The sequence below is a fragment of the Onychomys torridus genome, chromosome 1 (assembly GCF_903995425.1).
Source record: "Onychomys torridus chromosome 1, mOncTor1.1, whole genome shotgun sequence".
In the NCBI taxonomy this organism is placed as follows: domain Eukaryota; kingdom Metazoa; phylum Chordata; class Mammalia; order Rodentia; family Cricetidae; genus Onychomys; species Onychomys torridus.
In genome coordinates this window covers 50,820,372-50,843,229 of record NC_050443.1, presented here as the reverse complement: position 1 = coordinate 50,843,229, position 22,858 = coordinate 50,820,372, and the positions used below count along the sequence as shown (strand labels likewise).

The following is a 22,858-nucleotide window of genomic DNA, read 5'->3' as shown; positions in this document are numbered from 1 at the left end:
AGATAGATAGATAGATAGATAGATAAAAACCTTAGCCATCATAAACATAGTCACATTTGAAGCTGAATGGCATCCTTCATTTCTGTACCTTTTTCTGAACCTGGTAAACTCTTCAGTAGGTACATCTATGGTATGTGTGTGTGCTCAGATTCCCCACTGTTGGGATAACCTATGCAAATTAGTCTCAGCTCAAGGTGAGCTAGGGTAGCTTCATCTTACCAACCCACCAGTGTGGCTCAAAGACACTCTGAAGGATCTGGAGTGATGGCAGAACCTCTCTGCTCCCTGGAAATGCACATCAGGGGCAGGCATCAGGTCTTGCATCTTCTGCACAATATCCAAGAGCTGCAAATGAAAGGGAGGGCGCATGCATAGATGCTTCTGCTACTTGACTTATTGATTGACTGAATCAAAGGAGAAGCTATAATTACCTCTGGTTCTATCTGAACGGAGAGCTTCCATCCACACAACCTTTTGTGCGGCAGGCATGAAGTTGTGTTCCAGAGGAAACCCACTTTAAAACATCTCCAAAGAGATAAAATGCCTTCACGCTCTCGCAGCTCTTTAACGCTTGCTATGGGCCAAGTCTTGCAATTAGAATCAGTCACGTTAAGTGCTCCAGTCACATAATGCTAATAGATCACTTTATAATGTGAGCAGTTTTTAAAAGTCGTATTTAATTTTCCATTATTACTGTACTGAATGCTGGTTGTATCTGTCTCTCCCATTATGGATTCTGAAGCCTAGCAAGGGGACAGACGGCTGCTGGTTGATACATTGCTCAACCTTGGCTTTAATTCTCAGAGAATGAATTGGGACCCTAAAATAGTCTTCCCTGGTGCGATTAGTTTGATTTCCAAACCAAATGATGAAGGCTTTTCTCTTGGTCTCATAATTATTTTAGTTTGAAAATATGGAGACTGGGGCAAAAAAAAAGTCACAGCGGCATGTATGTCCCCCTTGTTGTTTGTGCATACGCACATGAGTGTGTGGTTTTCTTTAAGAAAATGAAATGAACCAGAAAATGAGCCCTTAACAGTAACCCAAGAAATCAAACAAAATCATTTACAACACATGGGATTGTTTCAGGATATGTCCAGATTACACGGTTTAAGGGAACTATCCCAAATGTGGAAGCAATTATAAGGAAATTCATGACTCATTAGCAAACATTCCATATTGTGTTTCTCATTTCTGGGTCAATGTTACTAGTAAATATAGACTTAAAATTTTGCTGTTTCCTTGACTTCAGTACTAGATTACAGATAGTTGGACCATATGAAACAGAAAGCAAAAGGCATCGCGTTTTGAAGCTCTTTATCCTTCCTATGTACATAATTTGGTCCTAAAGGTAAGTGAGAAAAAAAAGAACTTCAAAACTGTAACAGGAAACATCGAGTCGGTGATAGAAGAGTCATCTGTAAATATAAAGTAAGAATTACACGGTGCAAATGTGTACTGGTGGATGTCTGTGGGGACATTGTGTGCACCCTGCTTAGTATGCAAAAGGGCTGGTGAACTCAAGTACCCAATACTGTACGTAATGAGATCCAGATGTCTAACAGAGAGAGAAAAATATTTTATAGCAATAAATGTGACATTGACTCTTAAAAGCTTTGCTGTTTTGAAACAACTTCCCAGTCTTCCTTTTCCTTACATTTCAAAGTAGTTTCAAGTAGATTGTTTAAGGAAATTATTTTCAGATTTTGAAAGAAAACGTATCTAACTTGCCACTAACTCCCAAACTCCATGCGTAAGGAGGAATGAACTGGAAAAAACAATTTTGAAACTTATTCATTTACCAAAGATTGATTCAATAATGCTATCTATAACATATAAACATACATATATATAAACACATACACACACACATATATGTGTATATATATATGTGTGTGTGTATGTGTGTGTGTGTGTGTGTGTGTGTGTATCACATACTTGTATATACACATACACACGGGTAAATAAAGCATAATTCCTCTTGCCCTAAGGAACTTAAAATACACTAGCTACAAGACCGTGGATTCAGCTCTTAGGGAGCATAGCACAAGCAAGTCCTGGGAAAGAAGCACAAAGTATCCAGGAATTCAAGGAAGGCGGCAAAAACCATGTGGCTAGAAGGCTCCATGAAAAGGCTCTCACTGGTCTACGATGACACGATTTCCCACTTTAAGACCCTCCTCCAAAGGAGCTGAGGCTCCCTTGGGGGAGAACTCTCTTGCATGGCCATGACGGTTGCCTCTAAGCACTCTGCTCTCCCATAGTTCCTCCAGTGGCTCCCAGTGTTGCTCCAAATGCAACCTTTAAGCACAGGATCCTCATGGCGAGGTTGTGAACTCTGCAGTTAGCAAAGCCTGGTGTTCCCCTTCAGCTGTCTCATGTGATGGTTGTGGGCAGTCTCTGAACTCATTTCTCCCACCTGAACCATCTCATCCATGTCACCTCTACTGTGGATCTGGCTTTAGTGAGGTCCTGCACACATACTATGTTGTGTATAATCCAACTCTTGTGAAAGATTTGTAGCTGTCACCCTATCAGTAATCCAGTAAATGCCCACACTCTCTTAGTCTCCGTACTGCTTTTCAAGGGCCCTTCTGTGTTTAACCCCAGACATTTTAAATTCCGGCTCACCCTCCATGCCTCCTCTCTGGCAAAACCTACTGAGCCTTCCCCAACACCTCGTCAAAGAACAGGGTCTTCTCCCCTAAACTCTGGCTGCAGCTCACATACAACTAGCAGAAATGGGTAAGGCAGTACAAGGTAAGACAACATAGGGTAGTAGGGACAATGGTTTAAAATAACAAAGAAAAACTCCTCTATTGACTACTAAGTCAACCCTTCTTCACTACTGATACTACCTCTGACTGCTACCTGGTTATCAATATTGCCAATTCTTCCATTTTTCCAAAGACAGAAATCTTCAACTAAAAATTCCCTGTTGGCCATTGTTGAAAAGTACATTAAACAAACAGAAAAACCTGAGCTCTATCACTTTGAAACAAATACAAAACTCAGGGCTTAATGGCTAATGTGTAGACCTTGGCTCTTGAAATACTTAATGCTAGGCTTCCTTTAAGATGCATGGCCCCATCCTGTCCCTTATAGTTGTTTGTACCTCTATTTCCCCAATACATTCTGCTCCTTGAGGGCCAGGGGCACACAGGAAGTCTTTTCCTTCCCCTGAGAGCCCAATTCACTGTGGGTCTCAAGAATCAGCCCATAAATCAGGAATGGTGGTGTCACGCAGAGTCAGGCAGACCTCTGAGAGTTTGAGGCCAGCCTGGAGTGTACAGCAAGTTCCAGGCTGCATAATGAGATGATGTCTTTTAAAAGCAAGCATAAGCAAATAAAAGCAGCTTACTCAGTCCCATATCCATGTTCTCCCATGGTCTGCACGTAACTCCAGACACAACAAAGAACAATAATGTCTATGTTCCAAATGGTCCTATTTCTCAGAACATTTTATAAAATCTAAGAAGTATATAGATATCATCAAAACTCAGCCAATATCTGACTTCCTTAGAACCATCTGGAATTTTTCACACAATGGCTGCAAAGCCCCTCTGTGGTTAGCCACCTGGGAGTCACCTCCAGATGGAAATCTAATCCATAGGCCCTGTTTATCTCTAAATCTAATCTATATCTGACATAGAAGTGAATGGCTGAATAGTTTTACATTTCACCTGAAAGAGACCCAAGGGTCAGATGTGACAGTATTTTCATTTTGTTGGAAGCTAAGTATAGATCACACCACAGACACGGAAGGAAATGCACTGTCTCTAAAGCCACAAGAAAGGTAAATATAAGGATGGCAAAGACTAGGGAAGCGGGCCTTTCAAGGAGGTCACAGGCAGTGTGATAGTGCGTGTCTTAGTTAGGGTTTCATTATTATGAAGAAACACCATGACTATAGCAACTCATAAAGGAAAACATTTAATTGGGCTGGCTTACAGCTATAGAGGTTTAATCCATTATCATCATGGCAGGAAGCATGGAGGAGTAGCTGAGTGTTAAACATCCGGATTGACAGGCAGCAGGAAGTGAATGTCACACTAGACCTGGTTTGTGCATTTAAGATCTCAAAGCCCACCCCCTAATGACACACTTCCTCCAACAAAGCCACACCTACTCCAACAAGGCCACACTTCCTAACAATGTCACTCCCTATGGGCCAAACATTCAAATTCATGAGTCTACAGGGGCCATTCCTGTTCAAACTACCACTGGGGCCCATGGTTATGCACTTTTCATGCTCATGATCTCTGGTCCAGGATTTCAACATGGGGGCTCTTAGTCCAAGGAGCAATAACACATAAATGTTCAGCTCTGAAGTTATTCTTACAGTTGTGCTTATCATGTTGGAAATAGGAGGACTGTTGCTAGGGACCTGGTTCATGGTTAGTAATAATGGGCCAAGAACCAGATCACCCAGCACGTGGGCAATGGAAGCAGGAGAATCAGGAATTTGCAGTCATCCTCTGCTATATTTCAATTTTAAATCTAGGAACTTTAAGACTCACTGTATAATTTAGCCTTGTGATTTGCCATTGTAAAGATGAAACTACTGAGGCAAACAGAGTTTAATACATCCAAATCACACAGCAAAGGAGACAAGGAAGGGCTGGTGAACCCAACACTGTTCCACCCCAGAGCTCAAGATGCTCATATTAAGTGCATTTCTCCCCCTCAAAAAAAAAATATCAGGAATACATAGTACTTGTCCCACCACACTCAAAATTATAATCTGGATGAATAAATAATACACAGAAAAATTCTAGCATCTGATTCGTTACAAAGCAGTTTACAAAAAGCAACCATCTTGGGGAGGTATTGTTAGATGGAAATATCAGAGTCTGGTAGACACTGCTCAAGGGCAGGGGCAAGATAAGGATGCAAGGCCACTTGAGAAAATGCACTGCAAACGATGGTGCCAGGAGTAAAGAGACCTTGCTCCTTTAACCTTTCCTCAGAGTCTCACTGTCTGCTCCATTCTCTCCTGCAAACCACCTTCTCCAGCAAAGCTTCGAGTTTCCAGGTACAGTGACCAATCCTACCTCTGTGAGATATTACAGGTCCAGTCTCTGATACTAACTGATTTGATCTCAAGGAAAGAACAGACACACACCCAGTCAGGCCCAGATAGCTAGGCCTATTCCAATCAGCTGGGGCCTGGCACTGACGTTCCATAGAACTGGTTCTACAAGCCAGCAAGTGGCAGAGAAGAAAGTATTTTCCCTCGAAGTGGTGCCGGGTTTTGTCTATAAAAACCACCATCATATGGAGAGGGGAATGTTGAAAAGACCCCACATTAAAGGGTAGTAACAGTGAATATAAATATAAAATTTGCTTTTCTGTATGTCCTAAATTTTCCACAGTAGATATATGTGGCTTTGTACTAAGAGAAAAGAAAAGCAGCCTCCATGAGGATGAAAGGTGAATTCCACCCTGGTTGGTATTTAGAGACTAAAGGTGCAGATAAAAGGTGCTTTTAGTGATGACAGAATGGAGGATATGCTTACCATAGATAGAACAGCAAGCCTCACCTGAAAGTCCAGAGACTGGAGTAAACTCTCCGCAGGAAGATGTCAAAGCTGAACCTGGAGGAGATGCTGGGCACTGTGCATGCTGGGGCCTGATGTCCTGTGATTGGCAGACCACTAGCTGCTAGGTTAAGACAGACCAGAGCAGAGAGGAAAAGCATGAGACACGTGGAAAACAAGACAGGATGCTAGAGGACAAGGGACAGGGGCCATTAAGGGGGGAAAAAGCAAAATAAAAATAGGTACTGAAAGCAATGAGCTTGAGGAATGAGACTCGAAAGGGAAGGGAGATGCTTAGTGGTCTTCAGAAAGTATGGAGAGTGACACAAGGTTAGTCTTTCATACACATAAGGGACAGAGTCTCTGCTTCAGGACACTCAGGGATGGGGAAGAGTTTTATAGCCAGAGCACAATAATGTAGTCAAAACCAAGAACAGCTAGTGGGACCCAGGTGAGGCAGGAGAAGGCCAGTAATGGGGAATGTTGCTACAAGCAAGCAGCAGGCCTGAGCAAGAACTGCATTCTAGACCTTAAAGACGCTAGCCACTCTGTCCCTGTGTCCTTCGACTGACCTTCAGGTCTCTCCAATGGTAGTAAAGTGGCCACCACAGGCTTCCTTTTTGGATCTCAGCCTGTGATCTCTGTGTATGCAAAGTTTGTGGGGTTGTTTGTGGCTTTTATATTTTGAGTCAGAGCTGTAAATGGCCTAGGCTGGACTCAGACTCAAAGATTCACCTGCCGCAGACACACACACACACACACACACACACACAAATACACACAACACACCATGCTGGGATTATAGGTGTGCACCACAACACACAGCCCTTCCAGGAATCATCTTGTACCTTGTATACACTCCTCTGTTGCCTCACAGCCCTGGCCAGGGGAAATTTTATTCCTTGCCATTGAACACACACGATTACTTTTTTTTTTTTCTTTGCGGTACTAGGGTATCCTGTATGTTGGGCAAGTGTTGTACTATTGAGATATGTTTCCAGTCCTTTACTGGACTTTTATAGCTCCAACTAGATCCACAGTCTTAGAGGTTTAGAGCTGGAAGCACTTGACATCATGGTTAGATATCTTAAAGGTATTAAGATGTTTACAAGGGCCGTAACACTTTGAAACTTCAGAGAAACATCTCTGTGTCCGCCTCTTGACCCTGAGCTGACCTTGTGACTCGTGAACCAACAGAACATATGACTCAGCTACACCAAAAGCATGATTAAGTTTCTACCTTGTCTTGTGACATTCATGTTTGGAGCACTGAGCAGCTGTAAGAAACATAACAATGAGATGGCAATGAGGGTCAGGCTGCAGAGGATGCTCCTGCTCAGGCATCCTACCAGACAGCCCCATCTTGCAACATCGTGGAACAATGGCTGCCCAGCATCAGGCCCCAGAAGTGTGACAGTGAGCCTTAAGAAAGTCAGTCTCAGCTACCTGCCAGCCACAATCTCCTGAAAGCCTCTGAGAATACCCAGCTCATCCCAGTGGACACTCACAACCATGACTGCTCACGATACAGTGATGGCCGTGTTTTTATACTAGTAAGTTTAGGGTGACATGCCGTGCAGAAAGGTAATGGGACCAGACATATTTTGTTCTCAATGAAGATTTATTAAATTTATTTCAATAGAAAACAAAGGAAGGCAGTGTTATCTGTATCTGTTTCTCCTTTTTGGTCTTCTATTGTATTTTGTTCTATCTGTCTACCTATCTGGGTCTCTCTTTATACTTGTATTAAAGGCCTATGTTTTCTTGTGTATGAGTGTGCACAAAGGAACTCAATTTTTTAAAAAATGGTAACTAATTGCATTTCCTTGTTCTCTGCAGACTTTATTCCTTCTTTCTGTAGTATCTTTGAATCTTCTGTGTACTTTTTAGGTCATAAAACTAGGAACAAGATACTCTACCCCATGATGCTCTTGGCTCTGAGGTCACCTCATCTGGAAGGCACTGTTATTTTTGGCCACCTTCAATCCTTCTGGTCGCTGTTCCACCCAACTACAGCAGGAGCTCCTACTCCCTTCCTTGGGCTGTCCAGGAGGTCTGCAGATAGCAGCTGCATCAGGAGCCTGGGGAAGACAGCAAGCAGGGTGGTCAGAAGAGCCGTCAGGAAAACACAGCTTCCAGCCAGGCAGTGTAGGTGGCGAGGCACAGACCCTGTGGTCTGGAGACCTGCCTGGCTCCAAGTGGGAGTGACTCACATAATGGTGGCCAAGCAGCTGATAAAGAATGGAGACTGAAGGACACACAGAAACCAGACCATCAATTTTTCTCCATCTTCTACGTGGAGGAGAGTCTGTTCCTTCTGCACCATCTCCAAAGGGTGTGCTGGAGCGATACACTCCCACAAGCCTATGCGGCACCTGTCAATGGCGTCACGCCCCTGTACAAGAATATAAGACTCGGGATGAACACAGACCTTAGTAGAGTAATGAAAAAGCCACCCTCGCTACTACAGACACGCAGCTAAAAGGACACTATGCAGGGTTGGCTGGCTACTCTAGCAACAGGCAAAACTGTGTCACCTCAGGTCAAGGAGAAAGCCCTACAACCCAAAATAGCTGCCCTCTCTGGCTGCCAGAGCATCTAAAATTATACCATTGAAGATTTATTTCTTTGCACACCTCACCGTGGTTGGGGGCAGATCTGGGAAGGGACCCATGAAACGTCTTCACATGAAGGTGCAAAGGGCTTGACAACCCCTCAGAGTTATTCAGGCCAGGGAAAGGAGGGGAGTGTTGAAAGGCCAGGAACCAGGCAGAGGAAGTGCCAGTGAGGGACAGCAAAGGGCAACTTCTCCTATTTCAGATTTTCACCCAGAAGGAGCCTGGCCAGCAGCTAAATCCTAAAACCAAGGCCTAAGCAATTTGCCAGTAAATTTGAACCATGCTTGTAAACAATCCTAATAATTTATTGAGATGCCTTTTAAATACATGATTATGCCAGGCTGAGCATGACTCTACTTCAAATTGCCTCAGTAGTGGACGGGGGGTGGGGAGGGGGGGGGGAATGGACATGTATATTAAGGATCAATTAAAAATTATCCAAGTGGCTACACAAGGAAATGGTATGTGCCACTGGGCTGGAATGTAGTGGAGGGGAAGCTAAAGACAGGTAATCAGGTCGAAGTCTGGTTTCCAGGGAAGTATTCACTCAGAAATTCAGGCAAGGATTCTGCCTTTATATGTAGAAGTTTGGATAACCTGACCCCGGAAGATTTAGCAGTAAACAATTTCTATTTGAAATCTACCTCCAGTCCACTGTATCAACAAGTGAGAAACTCTTAAGAAGTCGACAAGGATCTCAGGACGATGAGTCCACCTTGTCCGAAGCTGGCTCTGGGGGAGGGCACTGTCAGGATGATGGGCTTTCGATAGAGGCAGGAATAAAATAGGGAAATAAGAAAACTAGGAAGGGAGAGAAGGAAGAACGAAAGACCACATAGTTGCTGCAGCTGTGGATGTGGCTTGTGGCACATGCCTGGGGTAAATCCTGTGTAAGAACACCAGTTGCCACAATAACCAGATCTCAGTGTTGAAGGATATAATTTAGTTGGGAAAAGCTGGAAAAGTGTGTGGCCAGAACGGACCAAATCCTGGGTTCAAGCTCCAGCACCGCATACATGAACCTGGTGGCACACACCAATAATTCCAGCACTTGAGAGGCAGATTCATGGGGATCAGAAGTTCAAGGCCATCCCCTGCTGTTTAGTGCTTTTAGGCCAGCATGGACCACACAAGACTGCATCAAGAAATAAAATTTAAAATAAAATAAAAACCAAAGTTCTAAAATATTTGCACTATTTGGCAGTATATAAAGAACTTCCAGATAACAGTACCTAAATACTTAAATTCCCAAGAAAGAAGAAAACTTGCTTCCTTTTTTGATGAAGATGCTTTGGGTGGGAGCAATCAGGTGACCTGCTCAAGGTCATCCAGCTGCCTAGACAGAGCACAGTCAGGTCTTGCAACTGGACTCTCACTGGCCAAATCTATTCCAGCACTTGACTTGGAGAATTGTTCTTCCCAGGTCTAATGAGTCACTCACTAGGTGATCTTTGTAATGAAGATGACCTTTCTTAACCTTGATTCATTCGCATATCAACAAATAATAAAGGCAGAGGCACAGCTACCTCTGGGTACTAACTCATCTTCATGCGATGCCACACAAATGACTCACAGGTGGCTGTGCCCAACTACCCCCTTTTTCAGAAAAACATTCCCTCCTCCAAGTACCATGAAATCTCATGATGTTCAAGTCCATTCTCCTGCATGGTATGGAACTTGATATAACTTATGCATATGCTTGCATGCACATTAATCATTTGTAGATCGCTCATGATACTTAATACAATGCAAATGCTATGTAAATAATTATAGTGCTACAGATTTTAGAGAAAAATACTGTAAGAAAATAGATCTGATTGAAGGGATGTGGAGGGTGGATAGTTCCTTTACCCTGAAACTGCATCTTATAAACTTACCATTTTACTGTCCACTCCCTTTTGAGAAAAATCAGGTCCCTCTGAACAATGGCCTAGCCTTATTCAAAGCCATGTCTCCAAAACTGAAACAGTTCCTACACAAATAGGTACTGGGCAAATATTTATCTAATAAATCACACTGAATATCAAGGAAAGCTTTTGGGCCAATGCCTGCTATGTGTCCCGAGTAGCAATAAAACACTTAGTCAAATCACCTCACTTCCTATTTTAAATGACAGAACAGCAACTAGTGAGAGAAGATGGGGTTCTGAGAACAGTTAAGAAGGTGCTGGGAGAGGAAAGCTTTGTCTTTATCCTGTACCACTTAAGGCAAGAGCTCTGGCCATGTTGGGCTGTTAAAAAGCAACAAATTTAAAACAAATAAAGGAAATATTTTTAAAGCAGCGTATAATGCATCTTCGGAATTCACTGCTCCAGGATATTATTGAGGGAAATAGTCGAGCAAGATTCAAGAAAGGATTAGACATTTATATGAACGGGAATAATATTGGCAGTTACACTAACTAGGTTAAAAAGTTACAAGGCATGTCCGTCCTGGGCTCCAGGGCATAACTGTGCACCAGCTGAAGTGGGGAAGGAATTTCCCCTGTTGGGGGAGCATTGTGTAATTGACCAGATGCATGAATGCTCATATTTTTGCCGTCTTCTGAAATATAGGCAGAGAGCACAGCTGAGGAGGTTTCTGGGGTAGACATCAACAGTCCAGTGACCTCTACATGTGACATAGAAAGAGCACTTGGAGCCTCTAGGGATTTGCACCTGAGAATTTTTTTTTTCAATTTCAGAAACTGGGAAGAGTAAAAATAATTTCCATCTTCCAGATGATGAAACTATTTCATGAGATGGAGTCATGGGGTGGCCATAATCTCATTAAAGGCCCAGAGAAGACAGCCAAGAGGCTGGCAGCAGGCTTCCCAAGCCCTGTGCCTCAGAACCTTCTTGGAGCCTCACGCATGGGCATCTGCCCCCATTTTGTGTCATCTAAAACTATTAATTATGTCTTACACATGTGCACTTATGACATAGGCATTGAGCAAAGCTACCTTTCTGTAAGTGGGCCAAGTGAAGTAAGTCTCAATACTGTGCACTCACCCTGATAAGCGTTTGTCTGTCAGTCAGTTCTACTGCCAGGCACAACCTCTGATTGTGGGTACAGTGTGCTGGGTATACTGTCACTCTCCTAAAGACCTGATGGCAGGTTTGAACTATGCATCAAAATCTGAGTGCCCATGTAAACCCAGTATTTTGTATTCAACAAAAAACTGAAAGGCCAGAGAGATAGTCCATCAGGGACAGGTGCTTGCCACAAAGCCTGAAAATCTGAATTTGACCCCTTGACCCCACAGAAGAGGACTGACTCCTGAAAGTTGTCCTCTGACTACCACATGAACATGGTAGCACATACGTGTGTGTGTGTGTGTGTGTGTGTGTGTGTGTGTGTGTGTCACATGAATAAAAATTGGGATTAAAATTTAAAAGCATGCTATATTTAAAAATACTGAAACTGCATCATTTAGTATCATTACTTTACAACCTTCAGCCATTGAAGAGTCAAATGCATTCTGAAGAAACTGTCTATAGTTGAGGTATTAGGAAAAGGGTCTCCCTAACTCCCCCCTCCTCTCTCTCTCTCTCTCTCTCTCTCTCTCTCTCTCTCTCTCTCTCTCTCTCTCTCTCTCTCTCTCTCTCTCTCACACACACACACACACACACACACACACAAATAAATAAATAAATAATTAAAAAAAAAAACTCGCTGCTGGCAAAATTGAAAGGGAATTTTAACTGAAAACCCCCCAACCATCAATGAATCTTAAATCAAATATATTCACCAAAGAGGTTGTTGATGTTGTGTTTCTCTAGGGGAAAGGGCCACAAATTCCATTAATATTTTCAGAGATGTTCTCACACAAAGTAAGTTTTAAAAACCACTGTGTTAGGCCCCAGTCCAAAAGCAAAGTCTCCAATGGATCTTGACACTCTCTTTACAGAGACCTTTGGACCTGCAATCTAAGAGTTGTTTCTTGGTCCTCCCTTTAACTGGCAGATTATCAATTAGATTCTCTTAACTGAAGATCATTCACATAGTGCCTACATCTCACCCAGAGGGAAGGCTTTAAACACTGAAGCCTTGCTGCTCATAGCTACTGGACACTTTGTTAATTAGTTACAGATAAGCCCTTACAAGTCTGCCTGTTTTCCCTGGACAGAAGCTTTCATGGGTGCTTTTCCACGTGATCAGTATATAATCTTATTATCTTAAGATTAGAGGTAGCCGCAAAACCATTTTTTAGAGGTTTAAGGGCTCGGGGTGTAGCTCAAGTTTGCAAACTGCTTGTCTAGCATGCATGACTCTTGGGTTCGTTCCCCATGCTTGTACAAACAGGGCACAGCAGTACAGTCCTAGCACTCAGTGGTGGAGACATAAGAATCCAAGGTTTAGGTTAATCCTTGGCTACATACAGTTTGAGGACAGCCTAAGACAGAAGAAACCCTGGGTAGAGAAAGAGAGAGAGAGAGACAGGGAGAGACAGTGAGAGCCAGACACAGAGAGGAGAAAGGGGATCTCTTTGTTTGTTAGTACAGTTCTTGGCTCTTGCCAGTGGTCCCTACAACAGCAATATGGACACATCCATGTCACTACTCTTCATTAGGCAGTGGGGGTCGGGAGGAGAAAATAGAAAAAGACAAAGGAAAAAAAAAAAAAACAAGAAGAAAGAAAAAATTCTACTTTTTTGTAAACTGCGTGCTGACTTGTGTGTGTTTCCTGTCTATAGGGATGAGCATGTAAACCATAGAGAGTCCCTTCTCAGGCCCTAAGCCAGAGTCCTCTCTGGAGCTTCCTCTCAGCACTGCACTACTCCTCTCAGAAACAGCTTTTCGGGACGGGGGTGGGGGGGTGGGGGGGGGGGGGGGGGGTGGGGACAGGTGGCCCAGTGGGTAAGAATGCTGGCTGAGCAAGCATGAGGACTTCAGTTCCCATCCCGGGTCCACATGTAAAAATCCTGGGTGTGGCCTTTCCAGCCTGGAATCCCAGCCCAGGGCTGGGAGCGGGAGGGTCGGGAGGATCACAGCAACTTTAGAAGGGAAGTGTAGGAGAAACCTGACAACAACTTTCTCTGACCTCTGGCTGAAGGGTACTCCCTCCTTTCTCTCCCTCCTTTCCCCTCCCCCTCCCTCTCCCCAGCTGTTTCTTTCCCTCCCCCTTGCTTTCTCTCTCCCTCCTTCCCCCTGTCTCCATTCCCCCACCCTCATCCTGCAGTTGCTAACCTTATCAGTTCTGGCAGAATGAACAGAATGAAGTCAGAGAAGGGAAGAGCCTCCTGGCCTCCCGTGCCATCATCCCCACGGAAGTCAGTTGAGTCCACTGTTAGTCAACAGCGAGAAGGTCCAGCAAGCAGGACCAGTCCTAGGAGAAATGGAACCTGGCGAGACCAACAATCAGATATTTCCCTGTGAGGTGGATGGGGCATAGGGCTTATGTGACCACACGCTGCAGAGGGTGAAACCCGATGAGGCCTCTCACCTGAGCTCCGAAGGGATGATCTGGAGAAGCAGCTGCTTTGTGCAGCATTTCAAGAGCCTTCACTAATGCCTGGTTTGTGGGAAGATGACGGAGGAAGAGGAGAAAGCAAAAGTACTTTGGTCTTCAGTGTCGCATTTATTGTCTGGAAAAGGAGGAAAGCTAGACCATGAAGAAATGGAAACCTTCTGACTTGCGCAAATCATGCAAACGGCTTCTTTCCTCCATTGAACACCGTTGCTCTGCTAATGTGAGGCCTGGACATTCACATAAAGTCTACGCGGGCATTGTTCTAGAAGAAGCCAAGCCTCCGTGCTCATTGATGCCAAAATTCTGATTAGAAGCTCTTCCAGGTAGACATGGGTGACACAGGGCTCCTTTAGGTCCATCACCATGAAGGACTTGTAGAAACAGCACAAGTCCTAATTAGGTTTCTGCAGATGGTGTGGTGAAAGTCCCAGAATCAGGCACTGGCTAATAGCTTGTGAGAACTAGCTGCTCCCGCATGGCATTCTGTTGTAGTTCCACTGATCTCTCTACACCTACCAAAAAGTATGTCTAGAAGCATGCAACTTGGTCATGACGAGCACACAGACTCTCTAGACCTCTGCACCAGAGCTGTTAACTAGAGATGGTTACTAGTTAGGTAGGTGTTACCTAACACAGTTGTGCTGAGAGCAATACCAGGTCCTCTCCCAGAAGAAGCTGTATCTATCTATATCTATACATTTACATATATCTGTACTAAATATTTCTTAAGATCAATTTCTCCTCTCCGTCTCCATAGCTCACAAGGTGATTTTTGAGAAAGTCAATCAAGAAAGGAAGCAAAGACACATATTTTCTTCTCCAACAAGTAAAAGCAATTAAACGTCAAATATTAACTGTTCCTGAGAGTAAATTTTTTTAATGGGTTAAAGGCTCAGCCATTATAGACCTCCAATATGTAATTTCTAAGAAAGGACCAGGTAATATATTTTTTTAATTAAGTGGAAGATAAAATGCTAGAGCGATGTATCCCTTCAGAAAGCACTTTTTTATCCATTTCCAGTGGTTTCCAATTGCATCATGCCTCTTAAGAGGACCAATTTGTTTAACATCACTTTATTTTTCAACCTTCACATGTGAGAAGCATTGATTTATGATTCCGCTGATTAAAGCAATGGTGTCTGAAGCAATAATGATTTCAATTATGGAACTTCCACCAGTGTGCATTATTCTGATTTTCCCTCCATTCTCACCACATTTTGATTCACTAAAGAAGGGGGCCTGAGTAGATGATGTAATTCGAAAAGCCCCTGGACTAATTTAATATCAGAAAGGAATGTATGGACAGATGGACTGATGTTCCATTTTGGATTATGGGGATGTATTGTATTTTAATATGCTCTGACAAACTCTCCAACAGCTCCCCGGTGAGCCCCTACCTGATATCATTAGGGTTATTTAGTGCTTGGAGCCTTCCCAATCCCCATAGGAGCCACAGTGAACTCGAAGGAATGTGCACACTCCATTCACTCCAGTCTAGGGTCATACTTTCTCTTTATGCTGGGCTGGAAGAAATGATTAAGCTCGTGTGTGGATCTTTAGCTTGTTGAAATCAATGGGACATACTTGACACTGTCTTTGGATAGCAAGGGCCTCCTTACTCAGCATTTCACTACTCTAAAAGATTAATTAAATAAATAATTTTTTTAGATATTAAGAAAATTAACTTTGAAGAAAAAGCGTTTATTCTGGCTTACAGTGACAGTGGCATCTGTCCATCATGATGTGATCTTTGGGCTTTCGACGACAGAGAACATCCTGGTGGGAAGATGAGACAGAGGAAGAACATATATGGTACCTAAAAACAAAGAGAGATACAGAGTCTGAGTATCCCCTTCCAAGGCGAGACTCCAAATGACCTAACTTCCTGCCAGTACAGCCCACCTCTTAAGTGCCCCACAACTTCGCAATAACCGCATTAGCTGTAGGACAAGCCCTCTCCAATATGGGCCTTTGAAGGACACTCCAGATTCAAACAATAACACAGCATTGTCCCATAGACAAGATGGTTAAGTAGGACACTGATGCCAGGTTGGAGCCACAAATGAGGGAATGCCCCCATGCATCAGTGCAGCATGTGACCTAATGGTGGGGGTACAATGAAGACATTCTAAGCACACCCTTATCACTTCTTTGGCTATCAAACTCTTGAGACAACGCATCCCAAGTAACTGAAAATTCTCCAGGAATCTATATAGGGAGAAGAAAAAGGCTAAAAGCCCGGTATCAACCAGACAAGGAGCATGTCTTCCCTGAAGAGACTTCCCATAGTTCAAACTACTTTGCAGAGCACCTTATAGGAGAAACTGGAGCCAAAATAATGATCATGGGCAGGACCACATCTTGAACAAGACCAGTCGTGCACACCTCCTGCCTTCTATTTAAGCCTAAATGTCATGGCAGGACCTCAAAGATTGAGTTGGGGATATCAGCACTTTGTTCTTCTCCACATGTCTGTTCAGTCAGTGTGTGACATTGAACAAATCTCCTTTTAGTGCATTTCACTATTAAATTGTCTCTTCAACTGGCCTATTGAGGATGAGTTGGGACCTGGGATCCGACCCTAACTCCAAGAATAAAGGCAGTCATATATTTTAAGACAGTCTCATTGTATATCCCAGACTAGCCTCAAACTATGTAACCTAGGCTGGCCTCAATTTCCCAATCCTCCTGCCTCAGCCTTCCTAGTGTTTAGATTACAGGTATGCACCAGTATTCCATGCCCACCATTCATACTTGTGAAAGGTGTCCTCCAGTGAAGATGTGCTTTCTGATAAGAGCAACTACTCTTGTGTCCCAGATGATTGTTGTCACAGGTGTCTGTGACATACAGGGCCACACCTTCAGACAGTTCAAAGAGAATGAGAAATTCATAGTGTTATGTCAAGTTAAAGGTTTCTCATTTTTCAGCATGAGCCTCACATTGGCCAAATGCAGCCTGCCTCTGGAGTGCTACCTTATTAATGCATAAATGGCCATTCCATGCAGTTATTGGAAGGGTGTGCATAGTAAGACATTACACTCTGTTATAACTCTATCATAAATTGACAACTTGAAGCTGTAACTAGAGCTTAGTGAGTATGAGTACATGCTTCACAAGCATGAAGACCTATAGCCCCAGTGCTGTGGGGCACAGAGAGAGAATGGAGGAGGCTTGATGATTGTCAGCTTAGCCCCACGTTCAGTAAGAGACCCTGTCTCAAGGGATAGAACATGGACCCAGTGTCCTCCTTTGGCCTCTGCACCTACACACACATGTGCACATACACCACACATACAAACCACACACACACACACACACACACACACACACACACACACACATTAACATATTAACAAAGTATTCTTAGTCTGCTACATACCAAGAAATAGGTGTTAGACATTAAGGATGTAAAATAAAATACAAAACCCATTTTTTTTTTTTACCATCAAGTGCTGACATTCATATCTACAAGAATTAAGGAGGATTTCAGGTTTAAAAACATTAAAAGGAAATGCCACATAACATCGAAGCCCAATCTATCACATTTATTTTTAGGTATGAACCTTTTTTGTTACCCTTCAAGTAAATTAGTTTGTGCCTTTGCTCTTATTTGAAACTCCATTTTAATATGAGAACTGGTCCTGTGACTGCCAATATCTGTGTGGGACACACTTCCATGAATATCTCCAACACCAACTGGGAGGTAAAATTCCAGTCACACCATGATAAACTTTTTCTTCATCAAATAAATGCTACAAATTAGACACTGATATTACTAGGTCTTCCCATGTTTTAAACCTAGTTCTTAATCTCAGTGATTCTATGCTGCTATAGTTTTTATGAGAGCTGGCCAGCCAATGCTGTACCCATTCATCTTTGTGGAGAATCATCTTAATAATTTTTTTTTCAATTGAAGGAAGAGAAGCCCCAAGACACAAATAAAAGCATTCAAGGTCTAGTCACTGAGTTTGTAGCTTAGCGCTTGAAATATTATACCCAAAATTGCTTCTTGGAAGAAAATCGTATAACAGTTAAGATTCCTTCTCGTTAAACTTTATGATTGTTTCTCAGACTCTTCCCTAAAATACCTCGAAGTACCCCCCCTGAATTTCTTTACTTCTTCTGAGGGCATTACCTAAAGGCAAAGCTCTCAAACATCAGCACTGTGTGTAGAACTTAGAAAGAGCCATTGCAGATGGTATGCTGTGCTAGACAGATTAGAATACAAAATTTCATTCATCTTCTACCTTGATAACAGTCAAGGGCAAGAGATCGATCTTATTTGCCTCTTCACATAACATTTCCAGCCACACCTTGGCATGTATCTCCCTATCCTTACTCTTCCTGCTACCCATCCACATAGCAACCTTGAGAACTTCTCCCCAGAGAAATTCATTCAGGCATCAGTTACATACTCTACCTGCTCTGGGTGCTGGAGAGTGTGGAACATCTATGACTTTTGACTTGATTTACCCTGCTGATCATTCTTATGAAATTGCTGGGTTTTGACTTGATTTACACTGCTGATCATTCTTATGAGATTGCTGGGTTCCTTAGAAATAAGTTTATTTGGAAAATCTTCTCAGGACCCTTCATGTAAAAAAGAAGAAGAAGAAGAAGAAGAAGAAGAAGAAGAAGAAGAAGAAGAAGAAGAAGAAGAAGAAGAAGAAGAAGAAGAAGAAGGAAAAAAGTTGAGAGAGGAGTGGCTTGCCCAGGTCTATGGCTCTTCGCTGTAACTTGTGGTCCCATGTTCCCCTCTTTTGCTCTTGTGGCCATTACTTACAACAGTTCTTATCTTGGTTAGATTTCTATTGCTATGATAAAACACCATGACCAAAAGCAACTCGGGGAGGAAAAGTTTTATTTGATTGACATGTCCCAGTGACAACCCATCACTGAGAGAAATCCAAACAGGAACTCAAGGCAGGAACCCAGAGGCAGGAACTTAAGCAAAGGCCATGGAGGAGTGCTGCTTACTAGCTTGCTGCTTTACCTAGATGTATGTATGTACACCATGAACGTCCCTGGTATCTATGGAGGTTAGTAGAGGGCACTGGATGCCCTGGAACTGAAGTTACAAATGACTGAGCCACCACGTGAGTTATAGAAGTTGAACATGGGTTCTCTGCAAGAGCAACAAGTTCACTGAACTGATGAGCCACCTCTCCAGCCCCTCATCTTGCAGTTTTATACAGCCCAGGATTATATGCCTAGAGGTGGTCCTGCCTGAAGTGAGCTGAGCCCTCCCACATCAATCATTAATCAGGAAAATGCCCTACAGACTTGACTACAGGCCAATATGATGGAAGCATTTTTTTTTTTTTCTGAATGAAGTTCCTTCTTCCACAATGACCCTAGCTTGTGACAGGTTAACAAATATCTAATCAGTACAATTTTTAAACTAGAATTTTATTTCAACTTTATCTTCAACAGAAAAGATCTCTGTAATTCAAAACCCAAAGTCTGGACTGCTCCACTGCTCCGAAGCCCAACACTTTTTGAGCATGACATGAGGTCACAGGTGGAAAATCCTATTCTTAATTTCATGTGACAAGTCACAAACAAAATGCAGCTGCAGTAAATATTTGATCCAAAGCATGCAGAAAGCAAAGCTCCCCCATTACACTTGAGACCCATCCCCCAAACAGCCCATTCTGTGTCCATGAATGTTCTAAAATAAAAATAAAGCCTGGCCAGGGGGTGGTGGCACACGCCTTTAATCCCAGCACTCTGGAGGCAGATCTCTGTGAGTTCGAAGCCAGCCTCTGGTCTACACAGCAAGATCCAGGATAGTCTTCAAAGCTACACAGAGAAACCCTGTCTCGGAAAAAGGAAAAAAAAAAAAAAAAAAAACCTGGAACAGTTTTATTACCCAGCATGTCACACAGTCACACAAAACCTGCCTAACCACTTTGAAAACTTAATGAAGACTTGTTCTATGTGAATCCCTAACCATCTCCAGGGACTGAACAGTGTGAACAAGTAGCATCCAATATAGATCCCATCACCTGCCAAGGGTTCCTCCCCATGGACCACTGCACAGAGCAACCATAGCCAGAGACGGCAAATATGTTCATCTGAGCTCCTTGCCATACAGAGAGCCAGTCTGGCTAGTTCCCACTTCAGGTGGACCTAGAACCCATGGTGTTAACTTCGGAGACGATTTTATCTAATTCAGGATGCAAGTAATGGGGGAGGGGTGAAGTTGCTGATCGATTGCATCCAGGACAAATATTTCCTGAGTTATGCTTCAGGTGAGTTCATTTGTCGCTGTGGTCTGCTTTAAAGCACCATTTACATTTGAGGACCAGTCCTGTAAATATCAACACTCACACAGGGGCTATTCCCACAAAAACTTGTAACATCAGTGCACAGTGGTGTCCTGGGCCCCAGAAATGAGACCCCTATGCATATAACTGAATGAGTCCAGGGAGCTGATGTGATGCACTGATGTCAGACAGCTCTGTCATACTCCTAGAACATTTAGGGTGATCACAGATGCACATTGGAAGTACTAGCTACAGTCTATATGTATTTTCAATACCCTTGTGGACCAATGGTGCTCAATAACTTGAGCTGGAGCTCTGGAGATAACCAAACCCATTAAAGAAGAGGTTGGGTGTTTTTTTTGGGGGGGGGGGTTGTTATTGTTGTTTTTTTAATGTGGTCTTCCAGGAAGCTGCCTCTGGACATAACTACAGAAAATTAACACAATAAGTAAAGCATTATAGAACAGCTATTAACTGATTACACTAATAAAAACCAAATGGGGGGCCTCGAGTCTGCCCCTCTGAGAAAGGAGGACAGATAAAATAAACAAGGTAAACTGTAGAGTAAAGGATAATTTATTTTAAACAATAATAATGCAGTTACATCCCACCACATTAAAAAAAAAAAGATTTCAACATGCGGGAGAAGATTTAGAAGAAAAGTTGTTCATCTTTTTCCTCTCCAATATTTAAGTTTCACACTAACAAGGATGCTTCCCTAGGCTAACAAATTGGAGAAATTAAGAAGTGCTGACAAGTTTCTTAAACGACAGGCACATGGGCACAGTGATTTAATATACCACCTTATCAGGAAAAAAAAAACATGGTCTCCGAGTGCAAAAGGCTTGCCCCAGCAGCGTGGGATGGCAAGTAGAGCTCAAGGAAAACTGACAGGCAGAAGAGGGGAAGCAGAAGGAACAGTTCCTCCTGTGGTGGGCTGAAGTTTAAGTCCAATCCCACCACGTATCTTCCTGTTGCCTAAATCCTAAAATCCTTCAGTATAAGTGGGATCGGATCTAGGAAGAGAAGGGTCTTTATGTTCTGTTTTCTGACAGAGCATCCACATACCTGCCTGCCTTCAAATCTAATAGTGGTAATAGTAACTGTAGTAAGTGTGTGCTGGGTGACATGTGTCAAACTAAATGCTTAATGGGAGTTGTTGCTAATTCTTGCATTATCTCACAATTTGTAGGTGAAGACATGCAGGCGGAGGGTGACACCATGACAGGCTCAAGGCCATCATTAGTCCCCACTTGCTCCAGAGGCATCTGCCAGCCCACCTCAACCAAGGTACCCCAAGCTTCATTAGCAACTGTTGGTGTAGGAGTCTTCTCTTTTTCTCCTGCATCTTTTCTCACTTATTGTTTTAACCAGTCTAAACCCTCGGAACCAATTCTTTTTGCATGGCATATGCAGAACTCTGGGTTATTTTTACTTCCCACTGGCAAAAAGTCAGCAAATTCAAATGAAATGATAATTTCCATGTGAGAAAATAGTTTAGCATTTCCTTAAAATGTGAAAATATAAAATCTTATGCAAGACACTAACTTTTCAGTTGGCAGAAAATAGCCTGGTGGTTTCACATGAAATAAAACAAGGGCAGCTCAGATCTTCACTGCTTGAGAATTAAAGGCGAGCTCTACTGCCAGGGAACAATGGGTATTTAGGCACGAAAAGAAGAATCAATGATATAGGCAGGAGGTGTCTGCATACACAGAGAATACTCCGGTATAAAAAGGGTCACACTTATTCAATATTTGGAAAAAATGGCCCGGGAGGCATCCAACGTGACAGCCAACGAACAGAAGGCTCAGGAAGGGAGATTTAAAGTTTAATGGGGTGGGGTGGAGGGTGGGGGAATCCAAACACAAGAGCTGACCAAAAGCATAACATGTTGGGGTCTGCATTCTTGCTAGCAAAATGTTAGAGACACTACCACTGAGGAATACTTTAAATAACATGGAGGTTCTTGCCTTGAAGGAAAACAGAAAAAAATATATAGAAATTGCATTTTTTAGGGGCACACAGAAAACTCATTGTCTATGGGTGATAGTATTATCTGTCTATAGAACTCAAAAAAAAAACAAAATTAGCTCATTAGTTGAAGAAGAAACAGGTCAAATTTCAAATTCAATAGAAAACGTACAAACAAATAACTATTCCCAGAGAACAGTAATAAAATATCATAGAAAATTTACATACGGAAAAGCAACGAATGTGAAAATGTTGAAGAAGAAGAAACTCCAAATGTAAGAAGGTCACATAAAAAGATAAAAGAAAATGCATGAGGTAACTCAAAATTAGAAACCCTTATATTCCAAACCATGAATGTACAAATGCATCCTCCCACAGTGTGAATTTAGAGATGTCTTTTGGTTGTTGTTTTGTTTTGTTTTGTTTTTCAAGACAGGGTTTCTCTGTGTAGCCCTGGCTGTCCTGGAACTCACTCTGTAGCCCAGGCTGGCCTCGAACTCAGAGATCCACCTGCCTCTGCCTCCTGCATGCTGGGATTAAAGGTGTGCTCCACCACCGCCACCACCGAGAGTTTAGTGAGGTCTTAAAAAAGTAACATATAAAGGCATGACTCTCAGGGAACTGCTCAGTGAGGAAGAGCTTATCAGACAGGGAAGGACACTTAAAATGACAAAGGGGGGAAGAAGAGAAGAAAGGGAAGATGAAAAGATAATGAAATAAAATATGGAGACATAGAAAGAGGGCTATTAGCAGGCAGCCCTTAGATCAGTATAGTTTTATCAAATGAAGTCTTACCACAAGGACCGAAACAGACTCCAGAACACTGAGCAACTTAAACAATCTCCAAGGTTTTTTATTTTTTTTAAGTGTCATTATAAAAGCACTAGAAGAAAAAGCAGGTTTACAAGACCTCACCCTGAGACACACACAGGCCTAGTCAAACCCAGAAGCAGAGCAGAGAGAAGAGCAGGGAGCAGGTGACATCTGCATTCACAAAGGTACATA

General features: G+C 42.8%; 1 long non-coding RNA gene across 6 annotated transcripts in view; it reads right to left on the bottom strand.

Annotated features, from left to right (window-relative positions):
- LOC118570628 overlaps positions 1-22,858 on the bottom strand; it is a 68,058-nt gene that overhangs the window by 14,754 nt on the left and 30,446 nt on the right. For 3 of the 6 annotated variants that reach the window (XR_004943213.1, XR_004943209.1, XR_004943218.1), the window contains 5 exons: positions 15,325-15,425; positions 13,583-13,724; positions 13,327-13,481; positions 7,754-7,935; positions 7,202-7,621 (listed from right to left, as the gene is read on the bottom strand). This is a non-coding gene — a long non-coding RNA (uncharacterized LOC118570628). Of the gene's footprint in view, positions 1-5,543; positions 5,665-7,201; positions 7,622-7,753; positions 7,936-13,326; positions 13,482-13,582; positions 13,981-15,324; positions 15,426-22,858 lie in introns of those variants that run through there. The other 3 variants (XR_004943216.1, XR_004943215.1, XR_004943217.1) reach the window with 3 other exon arrangements.